At 43.4% G+C, this 22774-nt stretch overlaps 1 protein-coding gene across 1 annotated transcript in view; it reads left to right on the forward strand.

Moving 5' to 3' along the window:
* Positions 1-22774, forward strand: part of LOC143928080 (complement factor H-like) — a 250907-nt gene that overhangs the window by 195132 nt on the left and 33001 nt on the right. The window lies entirely within an intron of this gene.

Consider the following 22774-nt stretch of genomic DNA (forward strand, 5'->3'; position numbering starts at 1 on the left):
TACGTACATTTGGTGTGCTGAGGAAGAAGGACGAATGTTCTAACAAAGGTAAAATCTTAACTTTGGTACATCAGTGGCCTATACTGCTTCAATATTGAGGACTATATTGGGATAAGATTATGGGAGTTTAGGCTGACATCAGTATTTTTGTCTTGTGCATCGTCTTACAGAAAAATATGAAACACTTTAAGGACCCAGAATTTAAGGCCAGTTTCATTGACAAGTACAGGGGGATGAGGAATTTGTGGGAGGTGAAACACAGCTTATATTATAATAAACAAGCTAGGAGGTCAATGCTGGAGAAACTTCTGCAATTTGTGAAGACTCGGGTTACCGATGCAACCATCGTGTTCTTGGAAAAGAAAATTGGGATCTTGAGGAACACGTATAAAGCACCATACATACTATCAGATTTTCTGCTGATTTTTTTACTTCGGATTTACCAAAACCATGTAGTGCAAGGGCCTGCCTGATTGCACACAAATTGAAATGCCTAAGGTTTGACCTCATATTATATGGTTTTGGTAAATATGAAGGAAAAATAAGCAGAAAATCTGATAGTGTGTATGGGCTTAAGAAGGAGCATAATAAGATCCAGAAATCACTCCGATCAGGAGCATCAGCAGCGCAAGTGTATGTCCCCAGGCTGTGATACTTCAGCAAACTGCGGTTTCTGGATGACTGAAGGCAGAGAGTATCTTTCTACCCTTCCTACCCCTCCCTGCAGCCTTCCCTCAACCCCAGCAGAGGCTGATGAGGAACAACCTGGGCCTTCCATCCAGGAAGAAGTGGATGTGCCCAGCTGGAGCCAGGTATATTATTTTTAGACATATTTATTGTCCTAATATTAATGATGTTAACTAGATGTTATAATTGCTAACAAATTAACGATTTAAAGAAAAAAATGATGTATACATATCAATAGACAGTAGGGGCCAAAAATGTTTGGCACAAGAATTAAAAATGCTGGGGTCAGAATGATAGTCTTTTCTATTTACTAACATTTAATTTGCATTTATTAATTAACAGTCATTAGCTGAAAATTGTGTGTGATTGATGAATCAAAAACTAAAACTATGTCCCTTTTTTATACACAGGATGAGCTCAGCCAGGAGGAGGGTCTGGAAAGTAGCAGCCAGGAGGAGGCCGTACCCAGTGACAGCCAGGAGGAGGGCAGGCCCAGTGTCAGACAGGAGGTGAGCAGGCCCAGTAGGAGCCCACTCAATCTCTGCCTTACAACCAAAGGCCCAGGAAGGGGACGATGATGGAGGAGGCAGCACTGGGCCTCATTAGGGAAGCAAGCAATGTCCTCAGGAGCCACCCAGACACTGAAGAGGCCTATGGCTGATATCTAGCAACTAGATTGCTGAAATTGGAGGAGGGCCAATGCCTCCTCTGTGAGGGAATTATTGTTGAGGTCCTTCAGAAGGGGTTGAGGGGCAAGCTGACTGAGAACAGCCATATATATGAGCAAGCCGATCCTCCTCCTCCTGCCACAAGTCCGGGGAAGGCTGCAGCAAAGAGAAGAAAGTGATGACCTAGGTTCAGTCTGGTCTGACAGAAGATGCAGGCTGGTGTAGTACCACAGCCTGGGGACAGATATGTAATCTGCTGCTGGTCCTAATCTCTGGGATTCCTAGACCAGATTGTGCTCCAAATTATATGGACTCCTCAAGCTACCAATTTTCTTTTCCGCAGACTTGATGTGTGCCCTAGGGGCCAAAAGGCTTTGCAAATTCCAAAAGTTTCTCTAGCATTGCCTTCCTCTTTATTTTGTTACCCAGAATAAATGGAGATTTTATTTTCTCAAAATACTTGCCTATGTGTTTTTATTCAAATAGGACAGTTTGTTTGTGAGTAGGCAGGTACATTTCTAAAAGACAATGTCAAATTAACAAGGGACAGCAACCTTCTTGAGGTTAATAAAAAATACAAGATAAAAATATTATTGTGGTAACTTGACACAGAAAAAAAAATTATATATGGAGATCACTAGAAATTTTTTTTTTAATAATCCAAAAAAAAGGAGATCATGATCAATAAAAAAATAAATAAAAGATGACTATAAAAAATAATTGTAAACATTATTACGGAGATCGGGCTTTTAAAAAATACAATATTATTCATGAGATCAGGAGAAATAATCAAGAAATATGTTTGTGGGAACTCTGTGTGAATATGAGCAGCAAAACAAGATCATTCTTCTAGCATTATAAAGAACAAAAGAATGCGCTGCATCAAAAGATCACAGAATTTAAGGACTGTGCAAGCACCATTACAAATGCTAGTTTTACCACACCGATCGCTTCCGTCTTGTACTTGCTTCAGAGCATGCATTGTTTATGCTCTGTCGGAACAGCATACAGACGAGCGGTTTTCCCGATAGGAATTGGTTCAGTCGGAAATATTTAGAACATGTTCTATTTCTAAATCCGTCAGAATTATCAACGTAAAAAGTCTGATGGGTCATACACATGATCTGAATATACAATGAAAAGCTCCCGTCTGACTTTTTCTGTCAGACATTCCGCTTGTGTGTACGCGGCATTACACTTTACAGCCAGCACGGCCTACTTTCCTCTTCCTCACCTCCAGCACCCCAGACCTTGGTGATGTGATGGTCATTTTACCGTATATACTCGAATATAGGCCGACCCAAATATAAGCAGAGGCACCTAATTTTACCACAAGAAAACTGTGAAAACATATTGACTCGAGCATAAGCCTAGGTTGGGAAAATGCAGCAGCTACTGTGTAAATAATGCCCATCTGCAGCCTCACTGTGCCCATTTGCAGTCTAATTGTGCCCATTTGCAATCTCACTGTGCCCATCTGTAGTCTCACTGTGCCCATCTGTAGTCTCACTGTGCCCATCTGTAGTCTTACTGTGCCCATCTGCAGCCGTACCTTTCATTACTCAAACAGTGTGTGTCTCCTGCTGTGTTATGCAGTCTGTTCGGCCATCCATTGTAACAAAGCCCTGCCTCCTCCATGTCTGTGATAGATGGAGCGCTGATAGAGGAACGCTGATACAATGCTAGAAGACTGTATCAGCGTTCCGTCTATCACAGACAAGAAGGAGGTGGGGCTTTGTTACAATGGACGGCCGAACAGACTGCATAACATAGAGGGATACACACACTGTTTTAGTAATGAAAGGTGTGGCTCACTCGAGTATAAGCCGAAGGGGAGTTTTTCAGCCAAAAAAACGTATACCCGAGTGTATATATAGTAATTATATTTGCTTGAAATGTATTACATCCGTGTGTGTATGTATGAATGTATAGGATCATATTCAATGAGGTCAAACTTTAGCCTACTGAACAATGGTTTTTCGGATATAGGGATCAGGAGAATGGTTTTTGACACAATTGATTTTGCCATTGGTGATATTTCACAGAAGCAAAAATGTTCAATATTGCTGTTTGAAGAATGTAGTTTAATTGAAGTTAAACATAACGGTAAACACAACTTATTATCATGAGCAGCTCAAAAAAGCAAACTACAGTACTTTCAACTTTTTCTGCTCAGAAGATTTTTTTACATTTAGTGTAGTTTGGTCTATATATTTTTTTTTTGCTTGTATTTTTATATAACTTTTTTTTTCTCTGCCTTTTCTTCTTGATGTGAAAATAAAAATGTAAAATAATAAGGCTAATGGTGGGCCCTTTTTGGCACAATAATAGGTCTAGGATAGTTGAAAGAAGATTCTGTATCCTTCAGGAGCTATTTATTGGTTATTGCATCCTTAAACGGGAACTAAGCACTGTCAATTAACATTATCTATGTTTAATCCTTATATTACTAGCATTAGTAAATAAATAGGAAGGTATATTATCTTTACTTGTTTTATCCTTTTTTTACATTTCTTTGGTTGCTTCCTGGTTTCTGACCTGGGCCAAAACAATGGCATACATCCTGAAAGTCTTCATGGACATTTTTTCTTTCAATAAAATAAAAGTTGAGATTAGAGGCTTTCACAGCTAAGCACTCCCTCCTGCCTGCATGCCTGTGCTAAGGGCAGATGGATCCCAAGAAATAAATGCTAGATGAAACATCTACCCTTACTCGAGGTGGGCACAGCTAGAAATGCTGACAGGGAGACACAGAAACAGGAGGGCAGAATGGTTCAAGAACCGAGAGTGGCATGTAATGCTGCTGTTATTCCTCATGGCCGCTCGCTCTACATGTATAGAAGTGGCGGTAACGCATCTGGAATAGGGATGGCCGAACTGTTCGCCTGGTGGTCGGTTTGTGGTGAATTTTGCGTGTTCGCAATTTGCCAAACCGGCGGACTATTGCCGCTGTTTGCCCGGTGGAGACATATGTGTTTACAGTGTGAAAAAACTTTGACCCATGATGACACATCCATCATGGGGTACAGGACAGCCAATTGAGACATTTCAGCACATGGACAATTGGACATACCCCCTACCTTATAAATAGACCTGATCTGGCGGCCATTTTACATTCTGTCTTATGTCAGTGTAGGGAGAGGTTGCTGTGTGGAGCAGGGACAGACTGTAGTGACACAAATCGCTAGCTATTAGGTCCACAAAAGTCCTTTTAAGGACTGGTATAGGTGTAGTATAGTATATAGTATTCAGTGCACTGCTGTGCTGGTGATTGCAGCTGTCTTTTGTCAGTGTAGGGACAGGACGCTGTGTGCAGCAGGGAGAGACTGTAGTGACACAAATCACTAGCTATTAGGTCCACAAAAGTCCTTTTAAGGACTGGTATAGGTGTAGTACTGTATATAGGGTTCAGTGCACTGCTGTGCTGGTGATTGCAGCTGTCTTTTGTCAGTGTAGGGACAGGACGCTGTGTGCAGCAGGGACAGACAGTTTAATCACTAGCTAGCTATTACTATTAGGTCCACAAAGGTCTTTTTAAGGACTGGTATAGGTGTACAATATATAGGGTGCTGGTGCAGGGCTGTGCTGCAGATTACTGCTGGTTTCTGCAGCAGTCTTTTATCAGTGTAGGGACTGAGGGACAGTCTGCAAATCACTAGCTACTAGGACCACAATGGTCCTTGTAAGGACTGGTATAGGTGTACAATATATAGGGTGCTGGTGCAGGGCTGTGCTGCAGATTACTGCTGGTTTCTGCAGCAGTCTTTTATCAGTGTAGGGACTGAGGGACAGTCTGTAAATCACTAGCTACTAGGTCCACAAAGGTCCTTGTAAGGACTGGTATAGGTGTACAATATATAGGGTTGTGGTGCACTGCTGCTGACTGCTGCCCTATTCTGCTCTATCTGCTGCCCTTCCACTCTATCATGGTGCTGGTGTCAGTGCTCTCTATTTCGGTGCTGGTGTCAGTGCTCTATATCATGGTGCTGGTGTCAGTGCACTCTATCTCGGTGCTGGTATCAGTGCACTATATCACGGTGCTGGTGTCAGTACTCTATATCACAGTGCTGATGTCCGTGCTCTCTATCATGGTGCTGGTGTCAGTGCTCTCTATCACGGTGCTGGTGTCAGTGCTCTCTATCACGGTGCTGGTGTCAGTGCTCTATATCTTGGTGCTGGTGTCAGTGCTCTATATCTCGGTGCTGGTGTCAGTGCTCTATATCACGGTGCTGGTGTCAGTCCTCTATATCACGGTGTTGGTGTCATTGCTCTCTATCATGGAGCTGGTGATCATCTCCTGCACCCTCTTCATAGCCTATCCTGACCTTTCCTCTTCTCCATTGCCTTCATGCGCTCCTGAGTCCTGAATTGTCAAAATTTCACAGACAAAAAAAGAATGCTTGTAGTTGTTGATCCCAGATTCACTTCATACGTGTGTTATGTCAGTGGCCATGTGGTGGGACTATGTGTGCACAGCTAGTAAGTATTTTGTGGCTGAAAATATGACCTGTAGGTTTTTAAGGTTCGCCTGCCATTGAAGTCAATGGGGCCCGCCGCAAACCTTGCGGTTCGCAAACTTTTGGCCGCTTTCGAGGTTCGCGTTCACGAAACGCCTCGTCGGAAATTCGTCCATCCCTAATCTGGAAGGTATTCCTTCTTTGTCAAAACAACCTCCCAAGGTGAAAGACTGTTTAAATAAACTTTGGAAACAAGGCGTATCCTAAGGGGGTCATACTGCTAGCAAGAGCTAATTGCACCAGCATATGTTGGCTGATTAGCCGCTTAACACAACTTCCTCACACCAAGTGGCTTAACCCTCTACTAACTGCTTATGCCACATTACATAAACTTATATGTAAGTGTGCAATTTTTATTTTGCAATCAATTATACTAACTTTTAATGAGATCCTGCATTCCTGTCTGTCTTTCTGTCAGCCTGGATCAGCCCGAATCTACATGAAGGTAACTGTAGGACCCATTGGCTGCTAACAAAGATCTTCCACTATTCCTGGATAGATTGTTGATCCTTTTTTGGCCATCAGAAGTTGTCAGTGGTTTTCTCCTGTCCTCAGGACCCACTATCAAGCCAGGTTTGCAAGATAACTGAAATACATCACAGGTGAGATAATTTGCTGCTCAGTGATTTCAGTATTCTAGTTTGCATCTTCCCAAGGTAATACTTAAAATCTGGCCTGTTAGTGGGTCCTGAGGACAAAAGTTGAGAACCACTGACTTATTTGGATGTTTTTTTACAGTTAGAAATGCTAGGGGGGTGTTTTTCAAAGTGATTTCTCAACAAACTAGAGCATGGAGTCATGGATGGATGGGGGAGCGGCAATTAAACTACCAAGCATTTAAATTTTGCCTACCCAATTGAGTCAAAATGGTGGAATGTCACAAAAAATTGAAAATTGTATCAAATACTTACCGTCATTTTCCTTTCCTGACGCAAATACATGGCAGCATACATATGATATAGCTCCGCCCTTATATCCACCCACAGGACCTGTTTAGCGCTATAAAAGTCGGATTGGGAGCTACCTCCCCCATTCTCTGTATAAAGCACAAAGAACAGAGGGAGGGTTCGTATGCTGCCATGTATTGGCATCAGGAAAGTAAAATTACTGTAAGTATTTGATACAATTTTCCATTTTCCTGACACCAAACATAACATAGCATAAATATGATACATAATGAGCTTTTGAGAGGGAGGGTTTAATGCTACAAACTTAGTCTTTATTTGACAATAGACATAAATAGACATAAAAGCTTAGATGGTTTTCCTCCCAAACTCTACTGTAGTAAGAGCTGCTGGATCCACCCTGTAGTGTTTTAAGAAAGTATGATGTGATGACCAGCTAGCCTCTTTGCAGACTGTCTCCATAGATGACCCTGCTCATGCTGCCCGATGAATCATTTTTACTATCCAGGTTCTGACATCTTTCCCTTTAAATTTTTATGATGATGTAAAGGTCTGTCAGAACAGCTGAATGTAGAAGTAGCCTGGAGATGGACTTTTGGAATGTTCAACTCGTGAAGATCAGCATCTGATTCTGCTGTGAAGGCTGGAAGCACCCATTCACTGGAGAGATGAAATATCAATGCCACTTTTGGAACAAAATGATCCAATGGTCTCAACCCTTTCTGGGAAGAACATGGAATAAAGTTCTGCTGCTCCCAATTTTTGGAGTTTGACACCCTTCCCCCTGAAGTTATGGCTAATAGGAAAGCCGTTTGTAAGGTGATATCCCATAATGAACATTCTTCTGTCGGAGTCTGAGGAGGGTTTACTAGATAGTTGAGGACTACTGCCAGGTCCCATTGAGGGAACCTATTTCTCTTGGGAGGGCATAGTCCAAGCACCACTAATGTAGTGTTCCACCAGTAGATTTGCTGCCCATTTCTTTTGGGTATAAGCCAATATGGCTGAAATTTGCAGTTTAGGCAAACTATGCCCCAAATCCAATCTAGATTGCAGGAAAGACAGGATTTGAGATACATTTGGGTCACTAGGGTCAAACTTACGTCCTGCTGCAAAGCTTGTGAACCTATTCCATATTGTGGAGTAGATGGCATTGGTTGATCCCTTTCTGGAACCCTGTAAAGTTCTAACACCCTCTGCAGAACATCCTAACTCTTGTAACCCCTGCCTTACAATCTGCAGGCCACTAAGGCCAGTCATAATGGTTGCAGATGTAGGGTATTGTATCTATTTAAAACAGGAGATGAGGAGTCACCAGCAGAGTGATCGGTGTGCACATGTTGAGATCCATTGCCAGAGAGACCCATGGTCTGTGAGGCCAGTAAAGAAATACTGTGATGACTGTCAAATTCTCTGTCAATCTCCTCAGGAATTTCAGGATTAAAGAAATTGGAGGGAAGGCATAGGCCAATTGCCCAACCCAAGGATGGATTGAGGCAGCTGTCCCCTCCGCTTATGGATGAGGGTAGCATGAGGAACCGGCTCACCTTGCACATGGTTGATTAGGCAAAAATACCCATCTTGTGGACACCCCCACTCGTCGATGATCTGTTTGAACACTTCGGGGTGAAGGGACGATTCGTTGGAATCCATGAATTGTCTTAATAGGTGATCTGTTTCCAAGTTCTGACAGCCTGGAAGATATAAGGCCCTCAAATCTGGGAGATATTGTTGTGCCAATGTCATGATTGGTTCCACCTCTCTCAAGAGGGATTGGCTGTGCGTCCCGCCTTGTCACTGTATGTAGAACACTGCTGCCATGTTGTCCAGAAAGAGCAGGACTGGACGATCCTGTATGCGAGGCAGCAAGGTGGGCAACGCCATGAATGCTGCTTTAAGTTCAAGAATATTGGAAACTAGACCCTGAGTGGACCATATTGGAAACTAGGCCCTGGATATTGAGCTTTTCGCAGGTGGCGTCCCATCCTGCTGCACTGGTATCTGTGGTAACAATGATCCATTGCTGCGGCCCTAATGGACGAAGCCATTTAGCATTTGTTTCATCTACCACAAAAGACTCTGGTGCCTCGGGTTGGTGATCCTGGTTGGCTGGGCTAGACAAACTCTTCCACTGCATCAGGAAGCCTTGTTGGAAAACTGAGTTTCCAGTGAGCCCAGGGGAATCATCAAAATACATGAAGCCATCATCCCAAGAGGACTCATGCACTGGGATGCTGACATCTCTGGTGCAGACAATGCCTGTTGGAACTTTTCCCTGATTTTTGGGAGTTTCTTAGGTGGCAAAGAAACTGTGGCCTTATTATTGAATTGGGCCCCTAGGTAGACTGTATTCTGTGTAGGCTCCAGCTGGCTCTGGTAATGCCTGTCCCTCAGTGCAAATCTGAGGAACTGCTGGTATGACTGAAGGATTAGGACAAAAGATTTTTTTCCCCGAAGGGGAAACAGGGGGGGCCAATGGGTCTGGGGGGTAACCAACCCCGGGACTTTTACCGGTATCAAATCAAATAAATCATATGATTATAAAGTCAGAAAAATGTAACAGTTAAATCTGATTTATAAAAATAAGAAATTTTATTCACATCTCACAATATCAATGTTAAAACATCAATACATAACCATAGAAATGAACATGCATGGAACAAAGTGGGAATCCCTAAATAATTACCAAACTTATACATAAAAACAGAGATAAGCTGAGATTCTCAACATGTTTCGCTCAATTCGAGCTTCTTCAGGAGATAGTGCAGCCCATAGTAAATGCTAAAATAACAGAAATGTAAAAAAAAAAAAAATTATTGTAGAGAATTTATAGACAGTAGTATTAATAAAAAATCTTCATATCAATATATCATAAATCAAGTGTTACAGTTTTGTAAATATATAAATAATTAATCACAAGTTAAATAGATTATATCTCACCACAAAATTATAATGTATTCAAATTCATAGATGAAAAATTGGAGAAGGTAAAAATTAATAAAATCATGGCCAGTAGAGACACATCGCCGTTAGAGGTCTGCAGAGAGGAACATTATTTAAGTTAAGTATTTTAATTGTTGCTAGATAATCTGGTATAGATAAGGTATATGAACATGATGAATATGAAAAGATGTATATTAATCAAGAACATATTACCTGAAAAAGCCAATTGCAATAGAATCAATGAGTGGGTGCTTTAAATGGCTTAGGAATTATAAGAAAAGTACCCGCTAATATTGTCAAACAGTATCAAGCAGATTGCACCCAGGCATTCTAAAAAAATCAAAAAGAGAAAGAGAGAAATATAATTCCTCAATCAACACAGAAAGCCAGCTTAAGAAATGAATGGTAACTTGATAACAAATATAAGGAAAGAATCAACCTCCATTGGGTTGTTCCAGCATTCAGCATAAGGATATATGGGTAGAGTACCTTTATTAGAGTGGTAGTAGATCCACAATGCATTGAACTGGGTGAAACAATCCTCTCCCGTCAATTGCCAAGAGGCAACTGACAGGGAGTGGGAGATTAAATGTCATCTCCAGCTCGGCGGCGTCTGACATCACCCCCGAGCTGCGGGCGTGAAGGGAGAAGCTCCTTCTGCCACTACGAGCTGCCTGCATGACCGCGCATGTGCGTCATCACGACGTTGCGGTCATTTTGGAAAGTCCATACGCCAGCATCCTAATTACAGGAGGCTATGTAAATTATCTAAAGGAAGGGAAAATGGCCGGAGAGTCATCACCGCCGATTTAAACCTAATCTAAAGGTGTAGGGGTAATAGATTGCAGGGAGACACCGATTTTGCATAAGGAGCCAACTCACAAAAATAGGGGACACATTGATGAGGTGCCTGATTGATTAACAGAGCTAAGTTACAATAGTGCCCCCCCCCCCGGGCGCCCGTGCAGACCTTATTTTTAAAGGGGACACGCTATATATTTTTATATGGCCAATATAGAGAAAAACACAGTGTCTCCATAAAATCAATGTTGTGTTGATGAGAATTTATTTGCAAATTGAATCTTAGAAAAACAGTTTGAATGGGAATATCAGTAACTGTGGTGAGCAGAGGGGAAAAAAAAGAAAAAAAAAGGGAGGAGATTTTTTTCTTTCTCATCCCTTCCGCTTCGCCTTGGACCATCTTTGATTAGCAATTGAATGTGCATAATGGACCTAAGGGCAACAACCAATAAATATATATAAAATATATATATATATATATATATATATATATATATATATATATATATATATATATATATATATATATATATATATATATTATATTTAAATATATAAATATATATATATATATATATATATATATATATATATATATATAAATATATAAAATTGATTAGTTATAGAAAAGGCTTGAAGCTAAAAGCCTCATTCAAGCCAGGCGAATCGGTTGCCCTGAGGTCAAAAATCCAGCGGGCTTCACGCTGCAGCAAAATCTGATTATAATCACCCCCTCTGTCACCAGGTGCCACATGTTCTAGTGTGAAAAAATGCATTTTACTATCATCAAAATTATGAAATAATCCAAAATGGTGACTAATCGGGGTTTTCATTTTTTTACTACGCACCAGGGATACATGGTCCCTGATGCGGTGAAAGAAAGGGCGTTTGGTTTTGCCCCCATTCACTTAGCTGCCCTACGTGTGCAAAAAAAAAGCTCCTGCTCCTATTTAGGGGCGACCAGCTTCGCACAATGTTTTTAAAGGTGCGTTCTCCCTTGTGACTATTACAACAGAATCGCATCGCATTTGGGGTGCCCTGAAAGGATAAAGGCACCTAATGCGTGTTGTGCAGCAATTGCCACACAATTTAGAATCAGATTGTATGGTGTGTGATAATAGTTTTTTTCCTTCTTTGGAGGAGGTTCAGAATCTTCCCATTCCAGTGCAGCTTTCACTGCCTTAATAAATGGTGGTATTCAGGGGTGGACTGACAACTCATGGGGCCCCGGGCAATAGGAGATTATGGGGCCCCCAGGCAATCAGAGATTATGGGGCCACGTAGTAGACACAAACACACGCACACACAGTATACAATCATACAGTATACACAGACATGTTTCTATTGGCTGAGAAGGTACTGGAGAGGTAGGGCAGCTATAATCTCAGGATTTTTAGACCAAAAGGATGTCGGTAAGGGACATTTCAGAGACGGATGTAAAAAAAAAACAAAAATTTTTACATACTGTCCCTGGTTTTACTGAGGCTGGCAACCCTGATGGGGCCCCCTAGTGGCAGTGCCCGAGTGGCCCAATGGTCAGTCCGCCCCTGGTGGTATTAGCGCAAAATCAAAGCCTGAACATTCAGGATCCTCTCTCGAGGAGGAGGTGATATCTTTTCCCTCTGCCTGTAAGGTTGGCTGTAATACAGGGTCTGGGGAATCAGCCTGCTCAATCTGCTGGGCTGGAACCACCCCTGAAGTGCCTAGTACCCCTCTAGTTAGAGAGGGTTGAATGGCTTGGTTTGGATCTGGTGCAGGGCCCCCACTGTTCGTCCGCTTCTGTCCGTGGTTGCCTGAGAGGACCGGAAAATTGTGCCAGGGAATTGGGGAATACTTCCTTGAGCAAGGTTGACACCTGCTGACTCTCATACCCCTGGTCTCTGGCAAGCTGCTTGAAGCAGTTGCTGCAAAGTAGCTTTCCAGGCTAGGGTCATCTCCACATAACCAACATTTGCCTTTTGTGTGCGCTCTCTTAGGCGTACATTGGCACCCTTTATACTGGGGTCTGCCAGGACTGGAGGAGTCACTTTCTGCCCCGAAGCAGCCAGAACTGCAATAGACAAGAAGACACGCTCGTCAGGGCAGAACGCACTCTTTTTCCCGTATCTTCTTACTTACCCAAAGTTGGCCTTTACCTGGTATTGCAGTGGTCTTGGTTATGTGGTGTAACGCTCATGCTGGTGGAATAACCGAAAGGTGCAAGGGGGACTGCATGGCAACAGAGAGAAGTAAGGGAAGCGAGAGAGAGAGAGAGAGAAAAAAAATACATATATACCCCCTTTTTTTGGCAAAGAGTAACAAATTTAAAGTGGTTGTAACCCCTTACAAACCACTTTGACCTACAGGTAAGCCTAGATTAAGGCTTACCTGTAGGTCCAAGAAATATCTCCTAAACCTACACGGTTTAGGAGATATTTGCCGAAAGACAGGCACCGCTGTCTACGGCACATTCGGCGTAAACAGTGGCGCGCAGGCGCACTGAGCGCGCTGCTGTCAACGGCGATATGCCGCGAGTGCCAGCTCCCGTGCACATGCGCGGGAGTGACGTCATTGCGGCTTCGTCGAATGACAGTGGCGGAGCAGCGAGACCCACCGAGAAGATGGATGCTCCAGACTACAGGGGACAGCGGTGACTTTGCTGGCTCCTGTGTCAGGTAAGTGACACATAATGGATTACTATGCGATGCGTAGTAGTCCATTATGCTTTACCTTTGCAGGGAATCAAAGAGGAAGTAAACCTATCAGGGTTTACTTCTTCTTTAACCACTTGCCGCCCGCCCTATAACAACTAGACGGTGGCAAAGTGGTTGCATAATCCTGACAGGACGTCATATGATTATGGATTATTAGGATTATGAGCCACTGCGCGCCCCCGGGGGCGCGCATCGTGGCGATCGTTGTTGCGGGGTGTCAGTCTGACACCCGGCAACTACGATCTCGGTAAAGAGTCTCCGACGAAGACTCTTTACCACGTGATCAGCCGTGTCCAATCACGGCTGATCACAGTGTAACTCGCGTCTGTCAGGCGCGAGTAGAGGAGAGCCGATCGGCTGCTCCTCTGACAGGGGGGGGTCTGTGCTGATCGATTATCAGCACAGCCCCCCCGAGGATGCCCACACTGGACCACCAGGGACGCCACCAGACCACCAGGGATGCCCAGGACAAGGTATGCCACCCTAGACCACCAGGGATTCCAGTCAGTGCCACAATGGATGCCAATCAGTGCCCATAATGGATGCCAATCAGTGCCCACAATGGGCATCACTGATTGGCATGCATTATTGATTGGTACTGATTGGCATCCATTAGTACAATATATTATAATACAATACCGCCTATCAGTTCCCATCTGTGCCGCCTATCAGTGCCCATCCATGCCACCTATCAGTGCCCATCCATGCCCACCTGTGCCACCTACCCATGCCCACCTGTGCCGCCTACCCATGCCCACCTGTGCCGCCTACCCATGCCCACCTGTGCCGACTAACCCATACCCACCTGTGCCACCTATCCATGCCCATCCATGCCAATCCGTGCCAGCTATCAGTGCCAATTTGTGCCACCTATCAGTGCCCATCCGTGTCGCCCATCAGTGCCACCTATCAGTGCCACATATCGGTGTCCATCAATGCCACCTCATCAGTGCCACTTCATTGGTGCCACCTCATCGGTGCCCATCAGTGCCGCCTTATCATTGCCCATCAGTGTAACCCCATCAGTGCCCATCAGTGAAGGAGAAATTTTACTTATTTGCAAAGTTTTGAAACTGAAACAAAAAAAAAACATTTTTTTTTTCAAAATTTTCTGTATTTTTTATTTGTTTAGCAAAAAATAAAAACCGCAGAGGTGATCAAATACCACCAAAAGAAAGCTCTATTTGTGGGAAAAAAATGATAAAAATTTAATTTGGGTACAGTGTAGCCTGACCGCGCAATTGTCATTCAAAGTGCGACAGCGCTGAAAGCTCAAAATTGGTCTGGGCAGGAAGGTGTTTAAGTGCCTGGTATTGAAGTGGTTAAATGTAGCACTCACCCCTGTAGGAGCTTCTGATGAATGTTTAATCCTGTACTCTGTCTATCAACCTCAAGAACAGACTCAACCCCCTGGCACACCTGTATGGTAATATTAGTGTGAGACCTAGCAGTAAGGAGAAATACAGTAATGGTACACTACACAGTATATTTACTATATGCTTGGAACCTGTCACTTCACCGGTTGCAGTAATAGATATAGTCTCACTAACCATGTAAGAAGCTTACTGAGAAGATACTTAGCGCAATAAACAGAGTGGTAACTTAAATATAGAGAATGATGAAGCTGATAACTCAATGATCACCATCAGGATGTATATGCAGACAGGCACACAGTAAGACAGACGCTCAATATCCTCTAACACTTATATTAAGCACCTTCCCACTGACCTCAAAGCATACACACCAAATCTGCAATAGCAGTTATGAACATGCAGTACTACAACACAATACATATATCCTGTGCTCAAGGGCTCCCCCTAGGTTGCAATGCAATGTTCCTGATGCAAAATAAACTATGGTATTTTGTAGAAGATGATAGAAGCCCTTGTCCTTTTGATCTTCAGCTAGCTCAGGGTATTAGACTGCAGTATTTGTAAATCTGACATAGAAACAAGTATACAGCAGGCTATAGGATAAGTGATAATAATAGTGTACTTGCAAAACAGAAGGCACTTGTATTTTCTCCTTAGCAGTGGATTTGATGCAGCATTAACTTTATAGCACAGAGAAAACAACCCTGAAACTCCACTGTATGCAGGCTATGGATGAATGAGAACACTTCTGTGGGACTAGCAGTGCAGCGCTTACCACTAAGTGAAATTACATATAACAAAATATGAATAAATAAATTTTCATGAAAAACCTAAATATTAGTGAATCCAGAAAATGGACATCAATAGTGAATAATGTTTTACAAAAAATTTATTCGTTGCCAAAAAATATTTGCCAAAAAAAATATATAATAAAAGAATATATTTGCCAAAAAATTTTTTTAAAAATAACATCCAACAAAAAATTCAAAAGTCCCCTGCATTTAAATATGTGAAGATAAATTTTCAAGTCCCATACATTTAAACATGTGAAGATAAATTTTTTTTTTTTTTTTTTTGAGGGGTGTATAATGGTGTCCAATATAAGTGAACAAAAGTGTAGTTGATCCTGTGTATTCAGGTGAAAGTGCTTGACCACGTAAACTTTTCCCAGCTACAACTCAAGTAAGTAATGAAGGCTTACCAGATCGCCAATTAGTGTACACAAATACGAATTTCCAAGCGATTCGAACTGATAGCTGGCACGGATGGGCGGCACGGATGGGCAGCATGGATGGGCGGCACGGATGGGCGGCACAGGTGGGCATGGATAGGCGGCACAGGTGGGCATGGATAGGCGGCACAGGTGGGCACTCATAGGCAGCACAGGTGGGCACTCATAGGCGGCACAGGTGGGCACTCATAGGCGGCACAGGTGGGCACTCATAGGCGGCATCAGTGTTATACTATAGTAATGGATGCCAATCAGTGCCAAACAATAATGCATGCCAATCAGTGATGCCCATTGTGGGCACTGACTGGCATCCATTATGGGCACTGATTGGCACCCATTGTGCTGACTGGCATCCCTGGTGGTCTAGGGAGGATTATGACCTTTATTACCTTTTCCCTGGTGGTCTGGTGGCGTCCCTGGTGGTCCAGTGTGGGCATCCTCGGGGGGGCTGTGCTGATAATCGATCAGCACAGACCCCCCCGTCAGAGGAGCAGCCGATCGGCTCTCCTCTACTCGCGTCTGACAGACGCAAGTGAGGGAAAGCCGATCACCGGCTCTTCCCATTTACACTGTGATCAGCGTGATTGGACACGGCTGATCACATGGTAAAGAGTCTCCGTCGGAGACTCTTTACCGAGATCGTAGTTGCCGGGTGTCAGACTGACACCCCGCAACAACGATCGCCAGGATGCGCGCCCCCGGGGGCGCGCAGCGGCTCATAATCCTGATCACGTCATATGACGTCCGGTCAGGATTATGAAACCACTTTGCCGCCGTCAATTGCCTATAGGGCGGGCGGCAAGTGGTTAACCACCGAATGATCAATTCACTCGAACGAGATCGGAACCCAGATTCCCACCCGTTAGAAAAGATAGAAAAAATTACTGAAGTTTATCGGTTACCTCCCAACCAGCATATATATTCTAACAAAGTCAAGGACCAATTTGTTCGAATAAGGTCGGAGCCCAAATTCCCTCCCGTTATTAGCAATGGAGAAAATAGTAAAAGTTTACAAAGTACCTACCGAACGGTATAGGCATTCGATCTAGATCGAATACCCCCATTCCATCCAATGCCAGCATACATGTGTAGTAACATTTACCACTCAATGTATCCACACAATAATGTCTCAAATATTGGAGAAAAATTCAAAAATGAACAAAACTAGTGAATGTGTATAGATTTAAATGCACCCATCCACAAAATTATAAGAATTTTGAATTATAAAGAAATTTAATTTTGTGGATGGGTGCATTTAAATCTATACACATTCACTAGTTTTGTTCATTTTTGAATTTTTCTCCAATATTTGAGACATTATTGTGTGGATACATTGAGTGGTAAATGTTACTACACATGTATGCTGCCATTGGATGGAATGGGGGTATTCGATCTAGATCGAATGCCTATACCGTTCGGTAGGTTCTTTGTAAACTTTTACTATTTTCTCCATTGCTAATAACGGGAGGGAATTTGGGCTCCGACCTTATTCGAACAAATTGGTCCTTGACTTTGTTAGAATATATATGCTGGTTGGGAGGTACCCGATAAACTTCAGTAATTTTTTCTATCTTTTCTAACGGGTGGGAATCTGGGTTCCGATCTCGTTCGAGTGAATTGGTCATTCGGTGGTTAAATTGATTGGATCCACGAACGGACGTTTTTGTCTGTACCTATGGCAGGGCTCCCTACCTTACCCATAGGCTATAAAAGGATTTAGCACGGGGGTGTGGGCGTACCCCTGATGACGTCAGATTGTGACGAAACGATCGTCGGGTAGATACGCTCACCCTTTGTGCTATTAACATTCGCTCATTTTATATTTATTTTTGCTAGCAAAATTGTTTATTTTTTTACGTTACGGCTACTTTTATACGACTCGGTCGAGTCACTTGTAGTTCTTAACATTATTCGGTTGAATAATAAACTCCACGTGTTTGAAATTTTACTACACGATTGGGCGCACTTTTTTCTCTTTATCTATATGGTGATATGATATCTTGAGACAACTAATTAATTTTTTGTAAAACACTATTCACTATTGATGTCCATTTTCTGGATTCACTAATATTTAGGTTTTTCATGAAAATTTATTTATTCATATTTTGTTATATGTAAGCGCTGCACTGCTATTTATTTTTCTGTTGTTGTGCCTAGTATCTGGGTTATTGTGTTCAGCCGCTGCTTTTTTAAGTAATTTTTCAATTTTTATTTTTTTACCAAGCGCAGATTTTTTTACTGATTTTGTTACTTCTGTGGGACTACAAGTCCCACCAGCAGTCTATAGCTGACACACTCATTACACTAACACACTAGTACATTATATTAATCTGGGCAAGTGTCCGCTCACCACAACAGGCCTAGATGCTTGCAAGGTTCCTTTCCTGGTATCTCAGTCCCAATCCAAGCTGGCGCAATCACAACGCACCACTCCTTCTGATGCTGATAATACAGGAAACCTTTAGAAATCTTGGATCCTCTGGTCCATCTGCACATTGGTCCGACTGACTATTAGACATGTGCAAAGTAAAATATTTTGTTTCGGAATTTCGTTTTCGTCCGAAAAATTTATTTATTTAGTTACTCCCGAAATTCGTTTTTATTTATTTTGTTTTTTGTTCAAAAATTGCATTCGTCCGAAAATCCACATGAATTACGGTCGAATCTGTCTTTGAAGGCTTATGGTGTCTGTCGAATGTATAAAGAAGATTCGACGGAGCTAGTATATAGCATACTTTGTGTGAACTTTAGAACCTAGAACTTCTATGGGTGACCCCGCACCCCTCTGATGTAACACAGGCAGGTTTCCGTTACATCAGAGGGGGCGGGGTCACCCATACCTCATCAGAGGGGGCGGAGTCAGGTGACGGGTGGCCCCGCCCTCCGCATATAACAAACGTCAGGCCGCCGGAATCCCCGCAGTCTCTCCTCCGTGGGGACAGAAGATGGATGGATTCGCTGCGCTGATTTAGGTGAGCCATCGCTGGACCCCGGAGAGATGATCGTCCGTCGCTGGATAACAAGAGTGGATTACCACCGCTGGAATCTTTTTTTTATTTTATTTTTATTTTTAATAAAGGAATTTTTCAACAGTGTATTTGTCTTATTTAACAATTTTTTACACTTTCTTTGTGAAATGGTAGGGGTACTTTTGTACCCCCTTACCATTTCAAACAGGGGGGGTGGGATCTGGGGGTCCCCTTGTTAAAGGGGGCTTCCAGATTCTGATAAGCCCCCCGCCCGCAGACCCCCACAACCACTGGCCACGGTTGTGGGGATGAGGCCCTTGTCCTCATCAACATGGGGACAAGGTGCTTTGAGGGGGTGACAGACCCCCAAAGCATCCTCCCAATGTTGAGAGCATGTGGTGTGGTACGGTTCAGGAGGGAGGGGGCGCTCTCTCGTCCCCCCCTCTTTTCCTGCGGCCTGCCAGGTTGCGTGCTCGGATAAAGGGTCTGGTATGGATTTTTAGGGGGACCCCCACGTCAATTTTTTTTATTATTTGACGTGGGGTTCCCCTTAATATCCATACCAGACCTGAAGGGCCTGGTAATTGAATTTGGGGGACCCCACACTTTTTTTTTTTTTTTTATCAATGACTTTCAATGAGTGCTCTCTGTATTACGGAGCCGACAATTCATAATAGCTGTGAGTGATTTTAAAGGACTTTTTTTCCTGCATAAATGACACTTTGTGCAGGGACAGTTCTAAGCACCAGAAACATGCGCCCCTTCACAGGCATACTATAGACAACCCCCCCCCCCCTACGAAATTTAAAGGAATATTACACTTTTATTGTTTCACTTTAATCATTATTAAAATCACTGCTCCCGAAAAAACGGCCATTTAAAAAAAAAAAAATTTTGCATTGATACATGTCCCCTGGGGCAGGACCCGGGTCCCCAAACACTTTTTAGGACAGTAACTTGCAGAATCTTTTCTCTCTGTCAAATCTTTTTTCTCTGTCGAATATTTTCTCTATATAATCTTGGACTAATAGAGGTAAGGTTAGGCACATTCGACCACAGGTTCTATAGACAGCTTGTTATTGTCAGAGTCACGTCGAATCTCCTATTCTATATCGAACTGTTGTAACAATGAAAACGAAAATAAAGCATTTATTTATGTCGGATCTTTCGTTTTTCGGATTCTGTGCTTTCGTTATCGTTTGTCAAAACGAAAACGAAAATAGCTGAAATTTGGCGGAAAATGTATTCGGACGAAAACGAATGCACATGTCTATTGATTATGCTCTGGAACTCCTCAGAGGCCAAATGATTCCGCTCTGTGCCTCACAGGCCGCAGTCTGTCAGTCACACACAGACCTCCTTGCAGGCAAGCTTTGAATGGCGTCCCAAGAGAGAGAAAACATGCCATGTCTGTCCCTTTTATCTCCTTACCCAGCAGTTTGTTCTGTCACTTGGTATTGTGGGTAGGTGAACTGGGCATTGTGGGTCAGTAGTTTTCCAGATTGATTTAAGCACAAGAGTCACTTCCTTATTAAACTGCCAATCCCACAATGCATTGCAACGCTGTTTAACAGACACAAAACAAAAGTCTTAATAGCATTGAAAAGAGAGGGCACTAGAGGGAGCCAAACTCTTACTTAACCACTAGAGACCCGCGCTATAGCCAAATGACAGCTACAGCGCGGACCTCCTTTTGTCGGGACAACGTCTATTGACGTTGTCCCGTGCACGAGCGACCTGCGCGCCCCCTGAGGGGCGCGCGCGGCACGCTCTGTGATCGGCGAGTCTATGAGACTCGCCTGATCACTGATCCGAGCAAGGGGTCGATCCCGACCCCTTACCACATGATCAGCTGTCAGCCAATGACAGCTGATCATGTGATACAACGGAGCCGGTAATCGGCTATTATTCCTATAAAAAAAGAGCCTATCACTGGCGGCCATGATTAGGACATCAGTCCCGATCACGGCCAGCCCTGCCAGTGCCCACCTGCCCCCTGCCAGTGCCACCTCATTAAAAAATAAGTGCCCCCATCAGTGCCACCCAGCAGTGCCCACAGTGCCACCCAGCACTGCCCACAGTGCCACCTAGCAGTGCCCACAGTGCCACCCATCAGTGACCACAATCTGCCTCAACAACGGTGCTGCACCCCAGTGCCACATATCCGTGCCCATCAGTGTCATCTATCAGTGCTGCCGATCAGTGCCCAGCACTGCCACCTATCAGAGCCACCTATCAGTGCCACCTATCAGTGCCCATCAGTCCCATCTATCAGTGGTACCTATCAGTGCCCCTTAGTGCCACCCATCCGTGCCATCTTATCTGTGCCCATCTTTGCCCATCAGTGCCGCCTTATCTGTGCCCATCAGTACTGCCTTATCTGTGCCTATCGGTGCCACCTTATCTGTGCCTATTAGTGCAGCCTATCAGTGCCCACCAGTGCAGCCTATCAGTGCCCACCAATGCAGCCTATAAGTGCCGCCTCATCAGCGCACTTCAATGAAGGAGAAAAATGACCTGTTTGCAAAATTTTATAACAAACTATTAAACATGATTTTTTTTTTTTGCATTTTTTTTGTTTGTTTAGCAAAAAATAAAACTCCGAGCTGTAATTAAATACCACCAAAAGAAAGCTCTATTTGTGGGAAAAAAACAATAAAAATTTCATCTGGGTACAGTGTTGTATGCCCGCGCAATTGTCATTCAAAGTGCATCAGCAATGAAAGCTGAAAATTGGTCTGGGCAGGAGGGAGGTTTAAGTGCCCAGTAAGCAAGTGGTTAAAGAACATCACATTATTTAGCATGATAACTTGGTCACAACTCCTGCGCTACATAAATAAAAGAAATCTGGGCAACCCATCCCCCAGTAATACATTGCCCCCCCCCCCCCTTCTATATCCATTACTAGGATAGCAAGACTTACCTGTCATTACCTGTTCCTCAGAATGAGATGCTGCCTCTCTGGATGCCTGAATAGCAAAGGCATCCATTAGTTGACCATTTGTGCTCTGTAAATAGAGCACATGAGAGAGAAACTCAGTCCTCTCTCACCTCTGTTCTAATAAAAAAAAGAGCTAGTACAGTTAGGAGGGAAGCCAACACCCATCCACACAAAAGGACACTTTTAAGCTTTCTACACATCATACAATCCTCTGCAGATTTTTCCCTCAGATTTACCAAAACCACACAATATGAGGTCAAACATTAAGAGCCTCAATTTGTATGCAATTAGGCAGGCCCTGCACCACATGGCCCCAGCAAATCTAAAGGAAATCAGACAACAAAAGCTGCACAGTGTGTACGGGGTCTTTAGAGGGGTCTTTAGAGACATGAGAGCAAGAAAAAAAAAAGTTTTGTAGAAACTGACAGACCTGGAAAGAGTTCCATAGCAGAGAAGACATCATGCAGTCCCAGCTGCTGGATCCGGACTCCATAGCAGTCATGTCACAAGAGGATTGTCGTCTCTGATTAGAGAACACCTCGACCCCAAAAGACCACCAGAAGGGGTTCCCCTAGGGTTGCCACCTTTTCTTCAAGTCAAACCCAAACACTTTTGTGGTGCACAGCAATTTTTTGTATAAACTATACATATATTTTGCTACTAAATAACATTTATAATTATATGAAGTTAATAACAAGAGTCCCCCTTTACATCAGAGTCCACAGAGTTCCCCCTTTCACATCTGAACTTGCAGAGTTCCCTTTCACTGTAAGGGAGGACTCTGCAGACTCTGATGTATGGGAGACCTCTGGGGCTTCTAATATAAGGGATGCTCTGGGAGTCCTGATTTAAGGGTGAACACTGAGAACTCTGATGTACGAAGAGGACTCTAATGTAAGGGGAAACACTATAGCCGCTGGTGTGAAGGGGAACTCTTATGTAAGGGTGCTCTGAGAACCGTAATTTGCCTTACTGTACTTACTCAGAGGCAAGAGAGAGAAGGGGGGAGACTTCAGTCACAGACAGGGATGGATGGTGAGCTCACT

The sequence above is a fragment of the Lithobates pipiens genome, unplaced genomic scaffold, assembly GCF_037356315.1.
Source record: "Lithobates pipiens isolate NorthernLeopardFrog02 unplaced genomic scaffold, aLitPip1_a1.2 Scaffold_23, whole genome shotgun sequence".
In the NCBI taxonomy this organism is placed as follows: Eukaryota; Metazoa; Chordata; class Amphibia; order Anura; family Ranidae; genus Lithobates; species Lithobates pipiens.